Raw genomic sequence first — 24,102 nt, 5'->3', positions numbered from 1 at the left:
TAGAAAAAACTGGCATATTCTGAAAACAGATCCGATTATTGGACAAGATATCCCCCAAGGCCCTTTAGTTGCCTTCAAGAAGGCCAGATCCATCAAAGACCTATTGGTGCATAGTCATCTGGACATCCCCAAAAAGAAAAATAACACCTAAAAGACATGAGAGGCTTCTTCCCATGTGGGAAGTGTAAAGCCTGTGCATTTAGTAAGAGGGTGCTAGGATATGATGTGCCAGGATTGCAAGAGCGCAAGAAAATATCTAAATTCATTACCTGTCAAACATCACATGTTGTTTATTGCTTGGTTTGTCCATGCAATCTCAGATATATTGGGAGCACGGTGAACAGTGTTAAATTAAGAATTCTGGAGCATACGCGGGCCATATCAAATAAGGATATAAAATCCCCCGTGGCCAGGCACTATGCCATCAAACACAAGAGTGACAGAGATGCCTTGCAATATTTTGGTATTGACCATGTTCCTGACCACGAGAGAGGGGGTGACAGGATGACCAAACTTAGACGTCTGGAATCGAGATATATAATAGATCTCCAGACCAAGACCCCCAAAGGCCTTAATAGTGGAGAGGAACTTGCTGTACACTTGGGGAAGTGAACTTTGTCCCTTTTCTTTAATACTGCATTACATCAGTACATCCCTCAACAGCTGCTAACTATTCTGTGATCAGGGGATTAGCCAGTTGACGGCTTAATTAGGAGGTACACTTGACGGTTCTTGTTGGAGCCGCCCATGCCGATCCACGGCAAGATTTATTATCTTTACACAGGTTGTGCAATATCAGCTGAGTGAAGGTCTATATGAATTGTGGACCCTTGCTGCAACAATTATGTTTATCAATTTAATGTCATGCATGGTTTTTAAAGTAATGATATTTCAATTTGTATGTATTTAAAATTGCAAATGTATGACGTTTTTGCACTCTGTAAGATGGCGCTCACTGGGGTAATGCTGGTGAGCAGTCCTACCTCCATTCCCCTCATCGAGTCACGTGCTGGGTCCCTTTAAAGTAAGCTTCCGTGTTTCACAGCGGTGAACACATTGACAAAGATGTTTCCCGAAACGCGTCTGTGCGAAGTATTGAAATAAATTGTATCTTTGGAAAAATCACCCCGCGAGTGCCGTTTCCTTCCTTCCCGGCCAGGAGAGGGGGGTTCTGGAGCGAATATATATATATATATATATATATATATATATATATATATATATATATATATATATATATATATATATATATATATATATATATATATATATATACATATATATATATATATATATATATTCCAAGACAATCCGATATTGGCGTAGATACAAATCCAGGCTGCAAATACGGACTACAAATACTGCAATATATATATATATTTCTACCACTCCCGACTTCTTTCTCAGTAATCGGACTCCGACACAGGAATGAGCTTTGCCATAAAGCTTAGTTTATTATCTTCCGCTTGACGCGTTTCGGCACACCTGCCTTTTTCACAATATATATATATATGTGTGGCCATTTAAGAGGCTGGGGGACAAAGTCACCGCTAGGTATACCAAAAAGTTTTAACCATATTCCCCGAAAGAATGGAATAGAATAAACTGTAAAACTCTAAGGGGATTTGATCTTTTCAAGTGGCAAAGAATCTAAGGCATATTTCAGTGCCTCAAAATATGAAGAGCATTGAGAGCTGCCCATTCATACTCATCTGCTATTGCACCATTAGTTTGTTCGAAATACTGTTTAGTCTTACGTTAACGGGGAAGGGCCAGACCCTTCTGATTAACTGCCCAATAATATTCTACAAACAAACTGATAACAGGGTCTGGGGCATTAACCAAGTGCCCAAGCCTATGAAGAATAATATTGATAGCATTCTGAATCTATGCCGTCACTGTATTCATAACTTTTGGCCCTATGCATTTGATGTTTCTTTGTAATCCTTCTTGCAAAGTAACTATTGATACTCACTTTGGCAGAGGCAATATTTTGGATGATATCGTGCTCCTCTTGCCCTTCATAATGATCCTAACATGATACACTTTCAAACTAGCCAATTAATTATAACATTCCTTAATTGTATTGGCTTGGGCTTTCTGATTGTGAATACCAAATCTGAGTGTTTCCCCTCTGATACTAGCTTTCAGAGCATCCCATAGAGATCACTGATGATGCACTGCCAGTGTTTCTGCTCAGGACGTCCACCATCCATTCCTTCATATGGCTGATTTAATCAGAATTTAGGAGGAGTGCCCTATCAAATATCCAAGTATGATGTGGCCTTACCACTGAAGGGTGACAACATTCAAAGGGTTATAATCAGATAAAACCCTAGGGTATTTCTAGACTTACACCTTCCCTAGAAGACTAGGTGAAACAGAAAATTAATCAAATACTTCTTGTGGGGGACAGAGAAGTAAGTAAAACCTGGATTCGGCCTATTCAGTCTAGCCTAGGCCAGGCATCAATGAGCCTGAGCAATTCTGCATGTTGTACTGCCCTAAAAACTTTTGGCTTCCTTCGAACACATGCCTTTGCTGAAGCCTGTATCATATCTAGGATGTCAGTTCAAAATCCCACAGACAGAGATGGGCGTTGGCCAAGAGGCTAATTCTAAGTTCCAAAAATGTGATAACAGCCACCTCTTCCAGATTAAATTCATAGATGCAGCAAATAGTAAATTTTGAGCCCACTACCTGGCATTCCACCATTGCCCATCTTCCAAGTTTGTCTGAGGCACTTCTCTTTATAGCACAGCCATTCCCTTTTGCTAGGAATGAGACACCCCTCGTTGTGATATACTGTCTGGTACTAACCAACAGACGGTACCCTAAAGTTACCAACCAATATTTCTTAGGAAACAGAATATGCCTTTCCTTGAAGGCAAACAACACCTGCCCACTCTGGCCTGCTTAAATCTGTCAATCAAGTTACCACTCCTCCCCTGACCCGCCCCCTTACGCAAAGCTGCGTAAGTAGGCGAAAATAAAATAATAAAACCTCAAGTTATTATCATTTTATTTTCCCTTTGTTTCACTGCAAAAAGGCAGTCGGCCGACGCTCCTCCGAATTAGCAGAGGAGCCGCCACTGCTGGTCAGGTCCTCCCTGAATTGGAACACACGCAACCTATGACCACGATTGGGATGCAGATCGAGTGATTACCAATGGCTGAGATTAATTCCAGCATACTATCCTTCCCTGTTTTGCATACTTATTGAATCGGACATGAAATCCTTGAGTTCGACTTTTTCAAATGTTTGGGTTGTCACTCAAATAGCAATTCAGAGAGTGTGGTCTTTAGGACACGCACTTTTAAACTGTAGTTAATCCTACTGTTCTTTAGTTTCCGGATCACATCATCAAAATAGTACAGCTTAAAAGCTAGCAGTGCACGTTTGACCAAATTGAATAGATGTCAGCAATGAAAAATTAAAACCAGAATGGGCTACATGACATGAGCTCAAAGTCGCCAAAATACCCAGTCACAGTTCTACTGCCTGCTGGCATGCACCTCTTTATCCTTGTGTTTAAAGGCTTCCACCAAATTATTAGCAGCCTCAAAACCTACTGCTATCTGAAAGATTCTATTCAAGCACTCCCAAGATTTAACAGACGCCCAGGGCTCACTTCCAATAAAGGGCAACACTTTTCTTCAAACTACATATTTCCATGGCTGCCTTATCACAGGTCGGGCCACCACAATTTTGATAAGCGTTGGCAAAACCAATAAATTTGTTACTGCCCGCCTTTTTTTGCAATTCGTGTTTTGTTCTGTCTTGGTTTTTGCAAAACCTTGTTGATGAGGAATCGGATGGGCCCGCAATGCAATAAAAATAAATATTGGCTATGGCAAAACTATTTCTTTGGTCTCCAAAAAATACACTTTAAAAAAAAAAAAAGGGGCAAATTAGAGGCCTACGGTACATCCTTCTGGCCATTAGGAGTGTATTTCCTCCAGTACCATGCAGCTACTTGTGTTAAAATATTAAGGCTTTCCCATTTTGGGGGGGGGGGGTCTACATCAATAATCATCCAATTATGGAACTGTTAGACTTGGCATCTTTTGGCGTGTTTCCCCTGAGTTTTTGCTTTCTGACCTCCCGGTTTTAACTTCGTTTGTGCTGGCTTACTGTTTCTGCGCACTTTTCTTGCTGCTGATAAGTGGTAAAGTGCAAGTGCACCTGGGGTAAAATGCATTGTGGATTGGTGTTTCCATGATTGGCCTGTTTGATTTATGTGGCAATCCCTAGTAAAGTGCACTGCGTGTGCCAGGGCCTGTAAATCAAATGCTGTTGGTGGGCTGCAGCACTGGATTGTGCCACCCACCCAAACATCCCCTAAATGTAACTCCGGCCTGCCATTGCAGAGCCTGTGCGCGATCTGGTACTGCCATGTCGACTTGGCAAGTGCACCCACTTGCCAAGCCCTAACCTTCCCTTTTCTTACATGTCTGTCACCTCTAAGGTAGGCCCAAGGTGGCCCTGTGGGCAGGGTGCAGTGTATGTGAAAGGTAGGACATGCCCTGGTGTGTGCGGCATGTCCTGATAGTGAATTACTGCCAATTTCGTTTTTCACTATTGCAAGGTTACCTGTTCCCCATTGGAAAGAATGGGGAGTTTGTTTATAACATCCTATAAACATAACTGGCCCTGGGAACTAGGTAGGGAAACGAAGTTTAGTATGCCTGAACTTAGATTCTAAAGATGCATCTTTTAGTGAAGTTTATTTTCACATTCTGTGTTTGAAAATACCACTTTTAGAAAGTAGGTATTTTCTTGCCTAACCATCCAGTGTGCCTTCTCAATATCACTGCCCACCTGCATGCTCACCTCACCTTACCACCGTCACCACCACCTACTGGACTTGCAATTGGTGGAACTAGCCGGATTGGAACCACTGCACAGAGCTGAGTAGGAAAAAGAAGGGAAGAAGAAGAAGAAGAAGAAGAAGAAAACAACAGCATAAAAGTACAAATTAAAAAGCAGAGCAATGAGGTCGGTGAAGTCAAGGGACCAGTCGGCATCTGTTAACCCCCCCACCCCAAAAGAACGAGGCTAGCAAACAACAAGCATTGGAAATGCAATAGGTCTCGCAATAACGCGAGTCTGAACTACTAGCATTGTAAATGATAATGCCCTTTATTTTTGCGTTCTGGTTTTTGGAACATAAATAAAAGGCTTTGTCATTTACAAGGCCTATAGCTTAAATTTGCGTTAAAACGAGACCTATTGCATTGCAATGGTGGTGGTGCTGCTGAGTTTTCTCTGAATCTGCACTCTGAATCTGCACTCTGAATCTGCACTCTGAATCTGCACCCACAATCTGCACCCACAATCTGCACCCACAATCTGCACCCACAATCTGCACCCTGAATCTGCACCCACAATCTGCACCCACAATCTGCACCCACAATCTGCACCCACAATGTGTGAGTGGCGTTGCGTGTGTGAGTGGCGTTGCGTGTGTGAGTGGCGTTGCGTGTGTGAGTGGCGTTGCGTGTGTGAGTGGCGTTGCGTGGGTGAGTGTGGTGTTGCGTGGATGATAGTGGGCTTGCGTGGGTGTGAGTGGCATTGCGTGTCTGTAAGTGTTGCTGTGTGGGTGAAAGTGGCACAGAGCCTTTGATGTGGCCTGGCGCAGGAGAAATGCTGCTGCTGCTAATTAAATACAAGAGCGTCCGGGAAGCGGCCGGGAAACACAAGTACGGCCGGCCACATAATTAGGGGAGGAGAAGCCGCACAGCACACGCTGGGAGAAGCCCTTTGATGTGCTGTGCGGCCGCGATGCGCGCTCTGTGCTGGGGGAGGGGGGAGGGCCATTAGCCTGAACTCGCGGCAAGATCAAACGAAGGGTGGGAGGGACATTGAGGAACAGATGGCCATGAAAGTGTATGGGCCAAAAGCGCGTGCCTGTGGCCACGTGCACTTGAAGAAAACGCCACGAAAAAATGCAGTGGTTTGACAATCAGTTCGAGCACTTGAATTCTCGCCATTTCCCATTCCTTCGGAATGGTAAAGGACGAGACCTAAAAACCTCAAGAAGGACCTAATGAAGGTTAGCGAAGATGGTACGGGCAAAAAAGAGGGAAAGAAGGAAGAGGGAGAACTTATTTTGATTTCCCCTCTGCTCACAAGCCCCAAGCTTTCGTCGGATATTAAGGCGAGAGGGGTCGCAAGTGCATTCCCTGTGAACAAATCCAGCTCCCAACCTAAAATCTATATGGAGTTTTCTTTTCTTAAAGACGCCGGCTCAGGCCTTTGTTTAAATAGTCGCAATACAAGCAATCTGTCAACTCCACTACAACAAAGAAGGGCATATCCCTTGAAGCAACAACCACATTCATGGTCAGAGAGGGATCCAGCTGATCACGGAGAAGGGGGGAACTGTGCGGAAAAGGTTGCAAATGCAAGCAAAGAAGAGCCAAACAAGGGACTTCAAGAGACTGCCCCATGGAGTCAAAATGTGCAGGAACAGGGATGCAGACAGTGCTTGAGCTGATCTACTTTGCAAGTATGCAACATTTCAATGCTAAAATCCAATTCTGTTTCCTCTGCTGGTTTACCAATTAGAGACATGGTGAGTGGATACTTCAAGGGCCAGATCAAAAGTAGAGCCAAAAACACGGTATGGATTTGAGTAGTGATCTGCACTAAACTAGTAATCTACACCAATCACTGTGGTTCAAGTACAAATACAAGTTCAAATCCTCATTGCTGACCACGAATGTTAGAACTGGGGGTCTCTAGTTGGCAGAGGTATGTATCTTTGTCGAAATAAAGACTATTGATTCTAGCCAAGGAAAGGGGGATACACACTTTAGATAACCCCTGCTCACCTCCTTGTTAGCTCGGCACGAGCAGACAGGCTTATCCCAAAGGCAATGTGTAATGTAGTTGTATTCAAAACACGCAGTAACACTGTGAAAACACTATAAATGGACACTACATCAGTTTAGAAAAATAAAGTATCTTTATCTAAACTAAACAAGACCAAAATTACAAAACTCCAACAATACATGTAGTAAAGTAGCACTTAAAAACGGTTATTTCCAAAGTAAAGCTTGTAGAGTACAAATAGCTCCACCTGGGGCTATTACGACGTCATGACTGCAGTAAATCCAATGTACGTGGCTGACCACGAGGTGCGCCATGTCAGGTGCGGAGTCACATGGACTCCCAAACAAACAGTATCTTGAAAAAACAAAGTCTATGACGATGCATGGTGTCATCAAGGTGAGGCGTCTGAGCCGAGGTCGAGGCCTGCTCCCAGGCTGCCATGGGGAAGGTGAGGCGTAGTATCCGTGAGGAAGCGACGTGTTGAATTCAGGACAAGGGAAGTCAGTTGCGTCGGCGGTCAGGCGGCGGTTCCAGCGAGGCAATGCAGTCGGTGAGTTTGTGGAGTCACACGCAGCGGTTATCAGCGCCACAATAACAGGATGCAGGTGTTGGCAGTGTTGGTACGAACAGTGGCGTCGAGAATGCGATAACTGGAGGCGTTTAAGGACATCAGCGCTGCAGCGAAGGCAGGTTGGTGCGTCGTGCACTTCACGAGCAGTGCCCCTGGGCTCGGTGCAGGCCACGGCATCACAACGGCATTGCTAACAGCGTCCAAGATTGCTTTTTTTACTTCTCTTAGGGGTCTTCCAGCTACCAACAGCAGGAACATCCTCCAGAGGCCCAAAACTGGAACAGGCACCTCCTGGCAGGTCAGAACTCTCAGCAATAGAATTTAGGAGAGCTAGGGTGAAGTATTTGTGTCCCTGAGACCTCAGAATAGGAAGCCAGCACACACAAGCCCTTGGAGATTCTTCTTCAAGCAGGTTTCTCTGCAAAGTTCCAATCTTTGTCCTTTCCTTGGTTAAAGCAGCAACTACAAGCCAACCCCACACAGCAAAGGGGCAGTACTCCTCCTCATAGCTCTCCAGCTCTTCTCCTTATCAAAGGTTTCTCTTGAGTCCAGAAGTGATCTAACGTTCTGGGGTTTAAGGTCCACTACTTATACCCCATTTTGTCTTTGTTTTTCTTTGTGTGTTGGTCTCTGAGCACAGTCCAAACCAGTTCTGTCCTCCTTGGTGCAGTATGACCACAGGGGGTGGAGACATCATTGTGCAAGGGAAAGGCTCTATTCAGGTGCAAGGAAACTTGTCCCACTACTCTAAATGCAGCCCAGGTCTATTCAGCTCAGCTCTAGTCATCCAGGAAGGGCCAGTCAGACCGCAACTCCCCCAGTGGCTGTCTACAGTGAATGCACATCCCCAGCTCCTGTCACACCAAAACCAGACAGTCAATCCCCATCCAGGCAGAGGCACACAGAATAGTTCAACAAGAAAAAGCCTACTATCTAAAAGTGACATTTTCAAACACTCAATTTAAAACCATTGTTACTAAAAGATGTGCTACTAAATTCTGAGTTCAGAGAGGCTAAACTTTCTTCCTCTAACTTGTCCCAATGGGAAGGTATATTGTAAGATGTTACAAAGTATCTCCCATGCTATCCTATGGGAGAGATAGCCTTTCAATAGTGGGAAAACTAAATTGGCAGTACTGCACTATCAGGACATGTCACACACATGAGTGCATGTGCTACCTTTCACATACATTGCACCCTGCCCTTGGGGGTACCTTGGGCCTACCTGAGGGGTATCTTAAATGTAGGAAAAGTGAAGGTTATTGCCTGGCAAGTGGGTGCACTTGCCAGGACGACATGGCATTTCACAACTGCGTTCAGACACTGCAAGGTAGGTATAAGTTACATTTGCAGGGTTACTTATGTGGGTGGCACAATCAGGGCTGCAGGCCCACTGGTAGCATTTGATTTACAGGCCCCGGCACACTCATGCACTTTACTAGGGACTTACCAGTAAATCAAATATGCCAATCAGGGAGAACCAATTGTAATGATTTACACAGGGAGCATGTGTACTTTGACACTGATGAGCAGTGCAAAGTGCTCAAAGCATCTAAGTCAGCAAAAACTAAATCCAGCACAGCATCAAAAATACAGGAGATAGAGGCTGCAATGCGAGGCCCTGCATTGCTCTTCGTTGATCTGCATCGGATCTGGTGAAACCTTTAGTTGAGCAGGGAGTCGTACACTCTGACTCTAGCTAAGGGTCCCAGGCCAAGTAGGCTAATCTTTGTGGGCAGAAACATATTGGCGAAATAGGAGATGGGCTTGAGCTATTATACTCTTTGATACCAGTCCAAAAGAATTGGTTTTAATATACCTGGAGTCCTCATTAATAAACGTGATAACCGAGGAACTCGAAGATAGTTTCAGTCTGTCTGGATCCCGTTTTTGTCCAGGAGTTTTATGTAAGGACTCCCTCCTACTGTCATGTATTCCTATAGGTTCTGAATCGATCCCCCTATTCCTGACCCTATTCTGGTTAAACTAACTATCAAGTTAACTAACAGTCAGCCCATGAGGCAAGAACAGCCCCCATGATGCAGATACCGTTATCTGACGCAGTCACACTACGGCACAGGAACGTGTTATCTGATTAGGTCATAACGCTTGAGATCTAATTAGACAAGCGACATTCCTCCAGCCCCTGATAAGGCATACGACGTTCTCATAACAAATCAAACCTATGACAACCTGGATAATCCGTGCGGCCATTGTTTTGATTTCACAGAGAACTTTAGTAAAGAATGTGCTAACGAGCAAGTCGTATGACATCTTTATTGACGTATCTATGTCCATCCTTACGTCAATCTCGGCACCTTTAAGGTATAAATATTGCCGATCTTGCCCTATGCAAACACACGCGTGGTGACAAGACGGAGCAGCCATACTTGCCGAAGCCGAGAGCAGAAGCAGACCCCGCTGGCAGCAGCCCCGCCTTCCTGACGCGCTGAGAGACGCGCTGCTATCTCAAGCCGAGAGACCCAGCACCGGCGTTTCTGGGCAGCCCTCGCAGGCAGCCTGGAATATCGAGAGCAGAGAAAGAGATACCATTCCTCATTCATCCTAACTTCCAGGTACAGAACTGAATAACCCCTCACAGAGAATTCTTTAGTTATTCACTTGGCAAAAACAAACTTAACTTAAACTGTAACTTTCTATTCCCGCCCACGCATTAGACTTAGGTCAGGTACACGGGGTAGGCGTATTTAGAAACACCAGTTGAGTACGTTTAGTCAAATGTATATGTGTATGTAAATATATTTTAATCATTTCAAACATCATATGGCTCAGAAACCATATCAATGTTTTTACAGTATTATTTTATACTATTGCTTTTAATGTATGCACTTTACTTAACTATAAGTATTGCAATAATATCGATCCATTTCTCTTGTACGAGAAAAGAGACTGATCAATAAATAACACCTTTTTATTGAACACGCCCGTCTCTTCCTTTTCTCTACAATCTGATGAGACTAAGAATGCACGTACTGACTGAGTAAAATAATTGCCTTGTGCTCACACGACTCTTGAGATTGACTCTTGATTAGGGGAGAGCAAAGTTGTCATGTTCTATGGTTGTCAGAAACTAAATCCCTTCTTGTCTAATCAGGGGAGTTAATTCCTTCCTTGAACATTCGAGAAAGTTTCTAGCGAACTCTGAGCTACGCTGGCAAACCCAAAAATTAAGTCTAGTATCGACAGTAGTAGACCTAGTTAACGTCTGGTCTAGGCCTTTACTGCTGTAGGTATTATTCCAATGCGCAGAGCCTATTGGGAAAATAGGAGCTACACTACATGGCGCCCAACGCGTTTGGAAAGGGCGATAAAACTAACGTAAGACATTTAGAGTAACTCAGTCGTGCTTTCTCACTCAGACCCCTTTTCCCATTATACTCCAAAGACGTCTGGAGTGGGTGAAAGGTTATATCCTCCAAAACCTCGCAGGAGGGAACTCCTATGTATGGTTCTTGGTATAGTCAACGTTGAAGGATAAACAGTTCCAAAATATTGTGCATCTAATCTCTGTTTCCATAAAGAAACCTGATCTGCAAATAAACATAATACCATCCTGTCAGTAAAATGGACAGCGATGAAGAAAGAGAGGCTACTAGATTAGCAACTGAACTCGCAGATGCTGATGCTACCATGCAAGCAGCAGACCCGAATATAACACTCATTCCGGTCATTAAAAGGAGATCTATAACCTTAAAACTTATAGAAAATGGACTGACACCTAGAGGTGGCACAGTCATATTCGTAATTGAGGCACACGAATATCGGCAGACAGAGGTATACTATTCATGGATACATTTTCCAGCAGCAAATGCTGTAACAAAGTACTTCCACTATTACAAAGTAGAGGAACCTCCTGAAACGTACACTCCTTTCGAGGAGGTGGAAGTACCACTCAAATTCCAAGAGCATTTGCTCTTATTTGATGGCGCCCTAATACATAACAATCACATTACAAGGCTCGGTCCTTTAGGTAGACCAGGAGCAACGTGGCCGGTCTTAGCCGGATACACACCACATCCAGACATCGATAGAATGCCTGCAGCAGAGCTGTTAATACAGCTAAAACAATTACTAAAAGACTTCAAGCAGGTCTCGGCTATATTATTAGCCAACATAAAAGGTGAAGCAGCAAACGTGGCGATCCGCCAGAGGTTAAAAGAGACAGATATAGCAGACCAACCAGCTGAAATTGCCAGAATCATAGAAAAATCCTATGAAGAACTAGGCAGAGATAGTCTAGGTGGAATACCAGTAAAACCGCAACTGACTACAAGTCCAGAAAAAATATTTTTTAATAATAATTCACCAAAAAAGAACTGGGATGGAAACATACAATCCAATCCTAAAGAGAAGAAATTCCAGTCCAGAGGAAGGTCTCCTAGGTGACGAGAGAAACCAAAGACAGAGGTCACCGCAGAGTGACCCCTCTGGGAATAGATATAACCTTAGAAATAGGGATAATATTAAAAAACCTGATAGATATCAAGACATTGATACACGTCCCTCTCAATCTTTTCAGAATTCCTCGCAGAAATCGGAAAGAAGAGGACGATCAGAAGAGCACGCCAAGTCCAAAGACAAGGAACCTGCTCAGCTAAAAAAGAAATTACAATTTCCAAAAAAGAAGGTAGCCAGTATCAAGGTAGTTAACAATGCCGAGAATACTGAGGACACAACTGAAAAACGGAGAGTGGGCTCAGACAATGCTAGACAGCGCAGCAGAGGTGAGCATAGCTCGCAAAGTCCTTATGAATCATCTGGAGACAGTGGACACGAATGAATATCTTCAAGTGGAAACTGCAGACACCAGAGTTAGCAAGCCCCACAAGATATACGAGATAACATTACGTATAGAGGGAGATAAGACTAGGAAAATAAGGGGACTATTTTGGGATAACCTCTCCGAGGGCTATGATATCCTTCTAGCTGAAAAAGACTGGCCACCAGAGTTTGTCAGGAAGTGCCCTCATGGCGAAGAAGTAATTATGCCTGCCTTCTCGAATCAAATACCGATTCATAAAAAATACACACTTGCTAGAAAGTGGGCAGTGGCCTTAGCACCTGCTTTATATAAAAATCATGTAGGATGGGATGAGGATTCTCCTCCTCACAAAATCCAGTTAAAATCACAACCTACGGCACAAAGGCAGTACCCAATTAAGCAAGAAGCTAAAAAACAAGTAAATGAAATACTAGATCAGCTAGAATACCAGGGGGTGATTGAAACTTGCACCTCACAAATGAACAACCCTTTGTTTCCGGTCTCCAAACCAGACAATTCATACCGTCTAGTTTTGGATTACCGACACCTTAATACATGTTGCAAAACTTTTGCAGTGCAAAACTCACACAGTGCTGCACTAATGAATAAAATAGTGCGCAAAAAATACAAAACAACCTTGGACATCTCCAATGGATTCTTTTGTCAAAACATAGCACCAGAGAGCAGATATTTAACTGCATTCTCAGTAAATGGCACTCAAAAACAATTCTGTCGGTTAGCCCAGGGGTACAAGAACAGCCCGGGGGTATTCTCAGCGAGAGTAACAGAATTACTACAACTATATGATGATGAAGCATTATCTTATGTCGATGACATTTACTTAACAGATGATGACTTGGATACTCACTTGAAAAGGGTGAACACCATAATACTTGGGTTCGCTGCAGAGGGTTACAAATTCAACTTCAAAAAATCCAGAATTGCCCATCTGACGGTCCTATTCTTAGGATACGAGTTATCAAGTGAAGGTAAAAGCCTGGCTGACAATTTCCTAGAGAAATGTGCCGTAATCCAAGCTCCTAAAACACTAAAAAACCTACAGTCAATTCTAGGTTTCCTAAATTTCGGAAGAACATACATTGCAAATTACGCAGAAAGGGTCAAACCCCTTTATGATCTAATCAAACCAGACTTTAAAAGATCCAGTTGGACTCAAACACACACAGAAATTTTGAGATCCTTACAAACAGACATGCTAATTAAAACAAAATTAGAAACACGTGATAACAGACGCAATCTTGTGATTCGAGTCATCCCAGGGAGATGCGGATTCACATACCTGACCTCTAATGAGGGAGAAAAGGTACCAATTGCATTCAAATCACACATGTACACAGAAGCTGAACAGAAATTCAGTAATACAGAAAAAATCATTTGTGCAGTTCAAACCGCAATAGCTAGAGAAAAAGATATAGCTGATGGTAGACATATCACAGTCAGAACAGCAGAATCAGCCTTTGAGGCACTAACAACACCGTGTAATTTACCAACAACAACATTGAATCCGGAATGGATACAATGGGTGAATTCAATCACAACGGACAAAGTATACTACTACTTTGATCCAGAACTAGAAGAATTAAAAAATCTAAAATATGAAAAGACGTATCCTCTGCCAATCGACGTTCTGCCTCTACGACATTACGCCTGTGTAATCTATACAGATGGACATGCTCAACCCTCCGTTTGGGGAGAACAAGCATACAACCCCACATGTGAGATTACAAAAGAAGTGTGGCGCGGAGGTAAACTAAGACCTCTATTAACAAAATCACACTCAGTAGAAACTAATTCAGAACAACAAACTGAAATAATAGCATTGAAAATGGCGCTGGATAATGCGGATCGCGAATTCCCGACACTTATAGTGTCAGATTCATATTACTGCGTCAAATCATATAACTGCGATTTGCAGACATGGATTCAGAACGGTTACAAAGATGACACAGATGCACCAATAAAGCAGAGACTGCTCTGGGAACAAATAGCTCTTTTACAAAAAGAACTACCAAAGACTCACGTGACTCACTCACTGAGTCATCAACGTGATGGCAGCCGCAGCGGCAGCCACTAAATCGGCTCCCGTAGTTCGAAAAAAGCGTACATTAAAATACATTGACGGTGAAACATTGCTGGCAGTGAAAACGTCATCAAAAGGCGACTGCTCAGCGTTACCGATCAACTATCCACTCAATTACACATACATAATCGATGCAAACTCCGTCCCTTTTGCTCGAATCCCTGGAGTGGGGGATAGAGTGATTCCAAACATGGACAGGAGACACTTGTTAATCGCAGACGCACATATGGGTAAGGGTCTTGGACACCTCAAACTGAAAGATTCTCTGGAAGATTTATAATCACGGTACTGGTGGCCAGGCATGAGCCTACATCATACCATGTTTGTAAAAAACTGCCCAAACTGCAACAGAAATCGCAGTGGGGAGAGAAAAAATATAATACGGTGGAATCTGACTGCAGATAACATCACCAGTAAAAAGAATGGCTTGCGATTAACATATACAGGCTAGTTTCCACTTATAATGTAGATCACCAGCACTCGGCTGACGTCCGGACTATTATACAAGATTTGCGAGTCTAAATGGCATATACGCTAAGAGCATGTTACGTTTGACCATTGTTTTCACTCAGGCACACCAGCCTGGGGGAAAACATGGCCAAATGAGCACAGTCCAGCGGGAATCTTCTCACTTCCTTCCTGAGGGTACGGGATGGTGTAAAGAAAAAACCAAGGCAGAAAGCAATCTATAATGGAAAGGATATTAGGTTCGGGAGAGCTGGGTGGGTCAAACATCTAATAAGTGTCCAACGTAGTCTAAATAACTTGCCAAGAAATTCTCTGAAGGGATTCAGTCCATACGAATTATTATTTGGAACTAGAATGATTATCTCTGACCTTGATAGTCAGACTTCAGTGGTGAAAGGAAAAAGCTTTGATGTCAAAGACCGTTTGGCTATTTTGCAGGACTTAAACAAAACAAGAAAAGACCTGAGCAACATACAGTTGAAACAACAGCCAACGACCACTGAAGAATCACCACCTGTCCCAGCAAGACCTTTCTGGATTCCAAAAGTCGGGGATCTAGTCAGGGAGAAGATCGCGGTAAAGAAGGAATTTGGGCCTTCTTACAGAAAAGCAGTTCCTGTCTTGTCTGTCAACGGGACAAGATCAGTTGTACTACCGCCACTTGCTGGAAAAAAGGAGAACCGAGTTGTATCCATCGACCTGGTAAAACCACAACATGTGGCCGATAACAAACAGTAGGCCAAGTGGACTCCCAATAAGTAGCAGAACACCAAGGTTTGCTACCAGTACAGAGGTCCTAACAAAGAGGCTCATCACATTCGAAACGCCTACAGAAGAACAACAAGGACTATGCAACAATGCAATAGAACTAAGACCTCTGAAAACCCAAATAAAAACATTTAGCAGAGAAACACCAATCTACAATGAAGTACCGAGTGACAATGCAAGAAACAAAAATCCTGAAGCAATTGGAACAATTGACAGAACTGCATCCGGGTACTTCATCAACTTCGATGATTCCTCTGACGGCTTCAGTAAATCAAAGACACAGCCATCATCAAAATCCTTTAAAGACAAAGCGAAGGAACTTTTGAAACAACTGAAAGAAACATATCTGATTTCTCCATGGATTGAATTTTGGGTGGGTTTTGGTGCATTTATCCTCATACTTTGGCTCATCATGGTATTTACTTTGGGACGCTTCATTGAGGGAAAATATGCTAAAATGGACACAGCAAGTCAGAACTTCAACTTGATCCTCAAACCACACACATCTTCACACGTCGAGAAAAGAGAACTTTCTTCAGCCAACTTCACAGCCAATCCGATACCTGGTGGGGTAGCCTGGGACAACACTGACTATGAAATTTATGGTCCGGTCGAGATCCTGAAATATCCACACCAAATCAAGATCTCCTTGAGTGACTTTGCAAAACCAAACTCATTTGCTGATGATTGGGACTTCGAAAGCATTAACAACATGATGTCTGACTTAGTAATGTCTGCTAAATTTACAAAACATGATTATTTGCAAGGTTCTACAAATTATGATAGTATGTATTGCTATAACCATTATGGTAACCATTTTTTGCATAAATCTGCACAACCTAGAAATGTTTTAAATTATAATCAATGGGAACATTGTGCTACACCTCCAAAAGGGAGCTCTAGAACCGTTTATGACAAATATTCATATTTTTCAGGTTTTAACACAAGTAATGCTGAAACATTTTATTTTAAATTGTCAAACAAGACAGGGATGAAAACCATGATAACCAACACAAAATTGATATATTCAGATTCATTCTTTGAAAAAATGAATACTTTTGGATTTGATTATTGGGACAAAAATGTTGATTTGAAAAGTGTTTGGGGTACAAAAGATTGGCAAGTACAGGGTTTAGAAGCTTTGTTTAGAGCCTGCATGATCCCAGAACAAATGATATTTTTAAATGACACTGTTCAACAAACCACCTGTCTTGGCTTAGCCAAAATCAAAGATTTAAATAATCCGTCTATTCCAAAGCCAACAATGTTTAGCAATAGCTCTGATACAGATGAAGAGATAGACGTAAACCATATATTAAACCAAAACAGAACACATCCTGATTGGAAACAATGGTTGATCTGGCCCACAGATACAAATAACTGTCAAGATAGATTCCTGAATAAAACACAGGGTTTCAAAATGACCAGGCCAGACCCAAGATATCCCCAAAGACATCACCCAGGGATAATAACAACCTACAGTGTGGGCAAATTATGCCTTCAATGGCTTCAAACTTCCACACTGCCTGAAATTAAGCAACACCTAACTTTACTTACTGATGGTGCTGACTTGCGTGATTTCATACTGGGACCACGCAAACAGCGTCAAGAGCATTTCATAGCAGCCTCTGTATATGCAGCATACAATGAGGCCTGGAAGGTTACTCAAATTGAGACAGCAGAAAGAATACGGGAAATTGACCGTATTAATTTGGAAAAATCACTTTCTGTAGTGGACAATGGGTTAATGACTCTGTCCTCAAGAATTTTTTCATTGGACAGCATTGTGTCTTCAGCAATCGATATATTATCGCAAGACTTACTGTTATTACAACATGGTCAGTCACAATTGCGTTCTATTGTACAGCTTGGCTGGACATTACAAAATCTGCGTTCAGGCTATGTGCCTTGGCGTTTAATCAACACAACGTCACTATTCCAAATCTTTAACCTTACTGATAGACAAATCGGTATGGCGCAAAAGGGTGCTGATTATACAATCTTGAGCATTGAAAAACTAGAAAGATTACCAATGACAATGTCAGAACGACCTGTCAGTGAATGGATAATCCACGGAATCATAAATATTCCAATCTCAACCTTCAGGTTTCAATACTGCCAAAAATATATACAGGCTGGCATGTACGAGAAATTGGGAAAAGGGTACCTTAAAACAACTTGGAACCTGCCCTATTCACATGCATGTGTCAGTAATAAAGGACAGAAAGTGTTCCTTAGTGGCAACAATTGTGCTATGTCACTAAGCGGCACGCTTCTGTGTAACGGTATTAGTTTGCACGGAGCCTGTGAAGGGAATTCATACAACCTTTCATGTCACCAGCAAGGCGCACCTGCAACTGAAATAGAACCATTCTTTCAAAGACTCTATAATGGGAGTTACATTCTTATTGTAGACCGCAGATGTTGTAGTCTTATGCCCGGGACTCCTTATCTAGTCACTACAACGGCGAAGGTCAAGTGCTGTGGACGTTCTTTGTTCCCCAGCTCCTTTCCAGACAGGGAGGCAAGGGCATGGCCCAATTTGAAAATTACTTCTATTCGAATAGATACTTTAAGCAGAATGAAAACAGTGCTTCTTCAGACGCCTACAAGGCTCACGTCATCAAAAGAAACGTATGATCTACAAGTCGCAAGGACGACTGCAGAGATACATACATTATTATCAACTAATTCCCCCGTACATTTCGCGGAAATCCTGAGCGAAATCTTAAATATTTCTGATACCAATGGGATCTCAGGGGTATTTAAGACAGTATTTTCGATGGCATTAACACCATTCAAAGCCATACTGGGTATTTTTCCAGATTTCGTCCATTCGATTTTTGGCGGACTTCCCCTGATCCTGGGACTAATTGCAGGAATCCTATTCTTAGTCCTTATTTTTCGTTATGGCAACCCATGTCACAGATCAAACTCTCGCGACAATGGAAGATACGATCCTAGCCATTGGATACCGGGACCGGATATCAAAAATCCTGGGACTCTCCCGGCTTAGAGACCTGAACATGACTTGGTTTCTATCATTTCGACCAATGTGGCAAAGGTGTGTTTTACCTGTACTAAGGTGTCTGCTATGCGGAGAAGAATGCGTGTTAGACACCTGTCTGACGCTACAATCGGATGCGCCAGTGGATGCAGATACACTGTTGGTTCCTACCAAGGTTCACGCTTTGTGCTGCCCTCAAAGGCTGCCAATCCTGATGACGGCATTCCTGGAATCTTCACCACTACGATTGAAGAGTAGTGAAGTTCAAGATGAAAGCAGCATCGAACAGATACGACCTTCTGTCAGTGATGCAAATCAGAATGTCAATGGAGACAATCATGCGCATGAATGCATGGTTACCCCTATTTCCGACTTAGTGGAGCTTTCCCATGAAGCTGTTGACAGTTTTTTCGAAAGCCTGAATGATATGATGTTCTCTCCTGAACAGAAATAGAGACTTTTGAGTAAACTCGCACACGGCGTTCCCTGAATTCGGCCTTCAACTTTAAAAATAAAGTCACATGAACAATTCTTCCCACCAGTTCACGGACAACAATTTTTTAGCAGCCCCAAATTATTTTTTACTAAATTTTCGGGACACTGATCTTCTGCTTAAAGTAAGAAACTATTCCTAGAGAACTAAGATTTCTATTTTTAGATACTTTATAAACTTTAGTTGCCCGCTGGTATGTTCACAAATATTTTATTATGTGATGAAATGGTCTCGACCTTCCTTTCTGTATAGCCATATTAAGAGCCATTTCATGTGTATTTCTCATATACCAATAAGCAATAATGCATACAAATGCGTGTTTACTTTTGCATTTAATTCATAGCTTAAGTGCATACAGTATATATGACTGCAACTTTTCAGTATATTTGAAAATTTCAAAATGCATTTATGTATTTTGGGGTGGTAAGGTATACACTATACTCTATAGTATGTTGTACTATGTTATACTATGCATAGATTAGTAGATATGACCATAGTTAGCGTGGAGTGGGTGTCATGTATTCCTATAGGTTCTGAATCGATCCCCCTATTCCTGACCCTATTCTGGTTAAACTAACTATCAAGTTAACTAACAGTCAGCCCATGAGGCAAGAACAGCCCCCATGATGCAGATACCGTTATCTGACGCAGTCACACTACGGCACAGGAACGTGTTATCTGATTAGGTCATAACGCTTGAGATCTAATTAGACAAGCGACATTCCTCCAGCCCCTGATAAGGCATACGACGTTCTCATAACAAATCAAACCTATGACAACCTGGATAATCCGTGCGGCCATTGTTTTGATTTCACAGAGAACTTTAGTAAAGAATGTGCTAACGAGCAAGTCGTATGACATCTTTATTGACGTTTCTATGTCCATCCTTACGTCAATCTCGGCACCTTTAAGGTATAAATATTGCCGATCTTGCCCTATGCAAACACACGCGTGGTGACAAGACGGAGCAGCCATACTTGCCGAAGCCGAGAGCAGAAGCAGACCCCGCTGGCAGCAGCCCCGCCTTCCTGACGCGCTGAGAGACGCGCTGCTATCTCAAGCCGAGAGACCCAGCACCGGCGTTTCTGGGCAGCCCTCGCAGGCAGCCTGGAATATCGAGAGCAGAGAAAGAGATACCATTCCTCATTCATCCTAACTTCCAGGTACAGAACTGAATAACCCCTCACAGAGAATTCTTTAGTTATTCACTTGGCAAAAACAAACTTAACTTAAACTGTAACTTTCTATTCCCGCCCACGCATTAGACTTAGGTCAGGTACACGGGGTAGGCGTATTTAGAAACACCAGTTGAGTACGTTTAGTCAAATGTATATGTGTATGTAAATATATTTTAATCATTTCAAACATCATATGGCTCAGAAACCATATCAATGTTTTTACAGTATTATTTTATACTATTGCTTTTAATGTATGCACTTTACTTAACTATAAGTATTGCAATAATATCGATCCATTTCTCTTGTACGAGAAAAGAGACTGATCAATAAATAACACCTTTTTATTGAACACGCCCGTCTCTTCCTTTTCTCTACAATCTGATGAGACTAAGAATGCACGTACTGACTGAGTAAAATAATTGCCTTGTGCTCACACGACTCTTGAGATTGACTCTTGATTAGGGGAGAGCAAAGTTGTCATGTTCTATGGTTGTCAGAAACTAAATCCCTTCTTGTCTAATCAGGGGAGTTAATTCCTTCCTTGAACATTCGAGAAAGTTTCTAGCGAACTCTGAGCTTAGCTGGCAAACCCAAAACTTAAGTCTAGTATCGACAGTAGTAGACCTAGTTAACGTCTGGTCTAGGCCTTTACTGCTGTAGGTATTATTCCAATGCGCAGAGCCTATTGGGAAAATAGGAGCTACACTACACTACTGCAGTTATAAATGCACTTCATTGCATGCATACTAACAAGAGGATAACTTTATAAAAAACAGTTTAGAATGGACACAATCTGGTATGCTGTGAAATAGCAGCCGTCAGATAAATAGAGGACACTCCACATGGAATTTACAACAGCATTAGCAGGAGTCAGGAAATGAAAAACCTGGAATGTACCCTGCACTCACAATAAAATAGTCTTACTATCACATGTGTATCTAAAAAGAAAGCGAACACTAAAACAATAATAAAGTAAAAACAAAAACACTGGCATTGCAGGGAACTAACTAGGTGTGGATGTGCACCTTGTTAAAGAGCAAAATGCAGCCATTAAAAGTAAAGCTATCCAGGGCTGAAGCAGGCTGACCCACTGGCCCCTGCGGTCTGCTGCAGTGGGTGAAAGCATAATGTGAATGACACAACAGACCAATGGATGAAGAGAGCTCGCTGAAAGCCCCTTTAAGTAAGTACATTACATATATAATTTAAGTAAAATCAAAAAGTCTTGGCTATTTTATTATAGGATAGGGCATTTGATCTGCAGCGATATCTGACAAAACTAAACAACTTTAACGTCGTTAATTAAAAAAAAGACATGGAAAATGTACCTGGGAGTGTGCCTAAGGAAGCAAGAGTCAGTTATTTCACACCTAGAATCCAAGGCATAAAAACTGCAACAATGAAATACACCATTTGACAACTTTATAACAATTGACATGCTTTTTCTATCATTCCCTTACTTAATGTCATTTCTGCAAAACAGTTGTTATCTTTTGACTACAGCTTAGAAACTATTTATGTTAAATTAGGACCCTGGCTAAACTGAGTTTACTGTAAAAATGTAGGCTGACATTCTTTTCGAATTTTACCAGTCCATGTCAAATTAGACTAGAGTTTAATATGCATCAGTCAGGAATCAAAATTATGCAAAATGTACTCAATAAGTCATTTTTCCGAAAATACTTTACAGGCATTAATTAATCTGGCATAAAATATCAGTGAATCATAATCTGCTTGCTCCATGGTCAGAATATCTGAAAAGGTTACTGAGCCATTTACGGAACATTTATAGAAAAGTTCCTCACCCTTTGGGAAACATAAAAAAAGTTCGGCAAAAACGAGTCAGAGCTTCGTCAATGGTCAGGAAGGCTGCTTTGAGCACAAAGAAACTCTCAAACTACAATACTACTCTAAACTGAAGAATCCAATCTACCCAATGAAATGTGCGATATCCTAAGGTTTATTCATTACTAATCACACAATATTAGTCTCAATCCACTAATACTGTAGCTCGGCTGCAATGATAAATCACAACTAAACACCTCATTTGAATACCTGGCAACATTTCAAAACTGGATGCCTATCCATCTCATGGTGAATCTACAGAAACATGTCTGTATACTTTTACATTCATTGCCTAGGTGGCCCTCAAAGACCATCTCCTCTCCAATACCGGATCATTAGGCTCCACCGGGAACTACAAATAAAGAATGTGGTGAAAGGACCTCAATACAAACTTCTCTATCACAGAATCGTAGATATTTATGGCTACAAAAGACCCAGGTAAATGAATACAGATCACTGTAATATTAAGAATAATGAAAATGCCAGGCTACACTTTGCTTCTAACATAGCGGCTCACATTGTTGAATACTGTTCAACAAGTAGCCTCAAAAATTATTTCAGAAAAGTGCTGCTTCGACCACATCACCCAAGTCAAAATCTCCTATATTGGCTACCGAATTAAGATATATATATATATATATATATATATATATATATATATATATATATATATATATATATCTGCGTGCCTCTTCACATCCTAATATTTGGCAAACAAACTAATTTCCACGTTGCTCTTGGCAGTGCAAGTGGTAAACTAACACCTGACGGTAAGTAAGCAGACTCGAAGAACTAAATGGCAGCCTTAGAAGTTGAGACGCCTTAGTCTTGGTGATGGTCCCGTTTTTAAGACATGGCTATAATGTGTCTCTAAAAATAAAAACTTACTAAGCATGGTGAACTAGTATAACCCTATTTTTAAAAAGGGTAGGAGAGGTGAAGGGGAGAGCTGACATGGCATTTGACAATAAGTCTTTTCTTGAACCACTAAGGTTATCTGGTGCTACCCTTATTTATATGTTTCTTTATTTAAGTGTTTTGTGGAGCACTGTAGGCATGCCTCCTTTCAGTTTCTTCTGTGTCCTGAGTATATTAGAAAGAGATGATGGTGGTTTAGACATAGACCAACGTTTCTCGATCCCAATTTCTTTTTTGTGTGGTCTTAATTTTAGACAATTTTGAAGTTTCAGTTTGTGCTTCAGTAGTTTTTTGAACTGTGTGTGATTTGTTTCTGCTTCCAGGTTTGAGTTTAGGACGTTTGATAAATACTCCAGGGACCTGGACCAGCCAAGGATCTGCAGCCCCAAGAATTCTGTTTTGTAAGTAGTGAGGGGGCAAACCAATGAATCATTTTCAGAGCAGGCTCTATTTCCGAAGGTTAAGGAACCTTCGCTGCCTGGTTTGGCAGCCTGCTGTTGAGATTCTTAGGCAGCCAGGAAGAGGTACTAGAAACATGCGGTCAACGGTGTGCTTCTCTAGGACATGCTAAATCGTTTTATCCATCTGCTCGTTTCATCACGGCGCATTCACTGTTTACTCAAATAAAGTATACAAGTTACTTTGGTAGTTGGAGTACACTCTGGATTTCATTTGACTTCCTGTCAGCAGGTAGTGGCTCCACACAAAGGTTCCATTATATGAAAATACAGCACACTCGCCTCTCTGCGATCTTAATATATTTCTATTTTCTGTGGGGGGGATTAACTGCATTCCACAATCTTGCAGATTCTAATAACGTGTACTTTGCTGATGCAGATTTTTTTTAACCAAGTTCTCTTCTGATGTAGGCTAATATGAAGCTCCGCTTCCACTCCTGGTTTAACCTGAAGCCAAGCAGCAGTGTATATAAATGCAAAGAAATTAACGCATTTAATAATGTGCATTTAGCAACGCACATAGATAATATTAAAAGTAAAACATGATATGCACTGAGAAATTCAAGAAGCATTACAAATAATAACTTAAAAAAATAAAGTAAGCACAGGCAAAGCGGGTGTGGTTTCGTGGGCATGCATACATGCACATTAAACAGAGTGAGTGCCGGTTGTTT

At 41.9% G+C, this 24,102-nt stretch overlaps 1 protein-coding gene across 1 annotated transcript in view; it reads right to left on the bottom strand.

Annotated features, from left to right (window-relative positions):
• The window catches only part of LOC144769114 (organic cation/carnitine transporter 2-like), a 739,817-nt gene that overhangs the window by 362,877 nt on the left and 352,838 nt on the right, over nucleotides 1-24,102 (bottom strand). The gene's annotated exons all lie outside the window — the stretch shown is intronic.

Source organism: Lissotriton helveticus, chromosome 7, assembly GCF_964261635.1.
Source record: "Lissotriton helveticus chromosome 7, aLisHel1.1, whole genome shotgun sequence".
Lineage (NCBI taxonomy): Eukaryota > Metazoa > Chordata > Amphibia > Caudata > Salamandridae > Lissotriton > Lissotriton helveticus.
The sequence above is the reverse complement of the archived record's forward strand: the minus strand, read 5'-3'. Positions and strand labels throughout refer to the sequence as shown.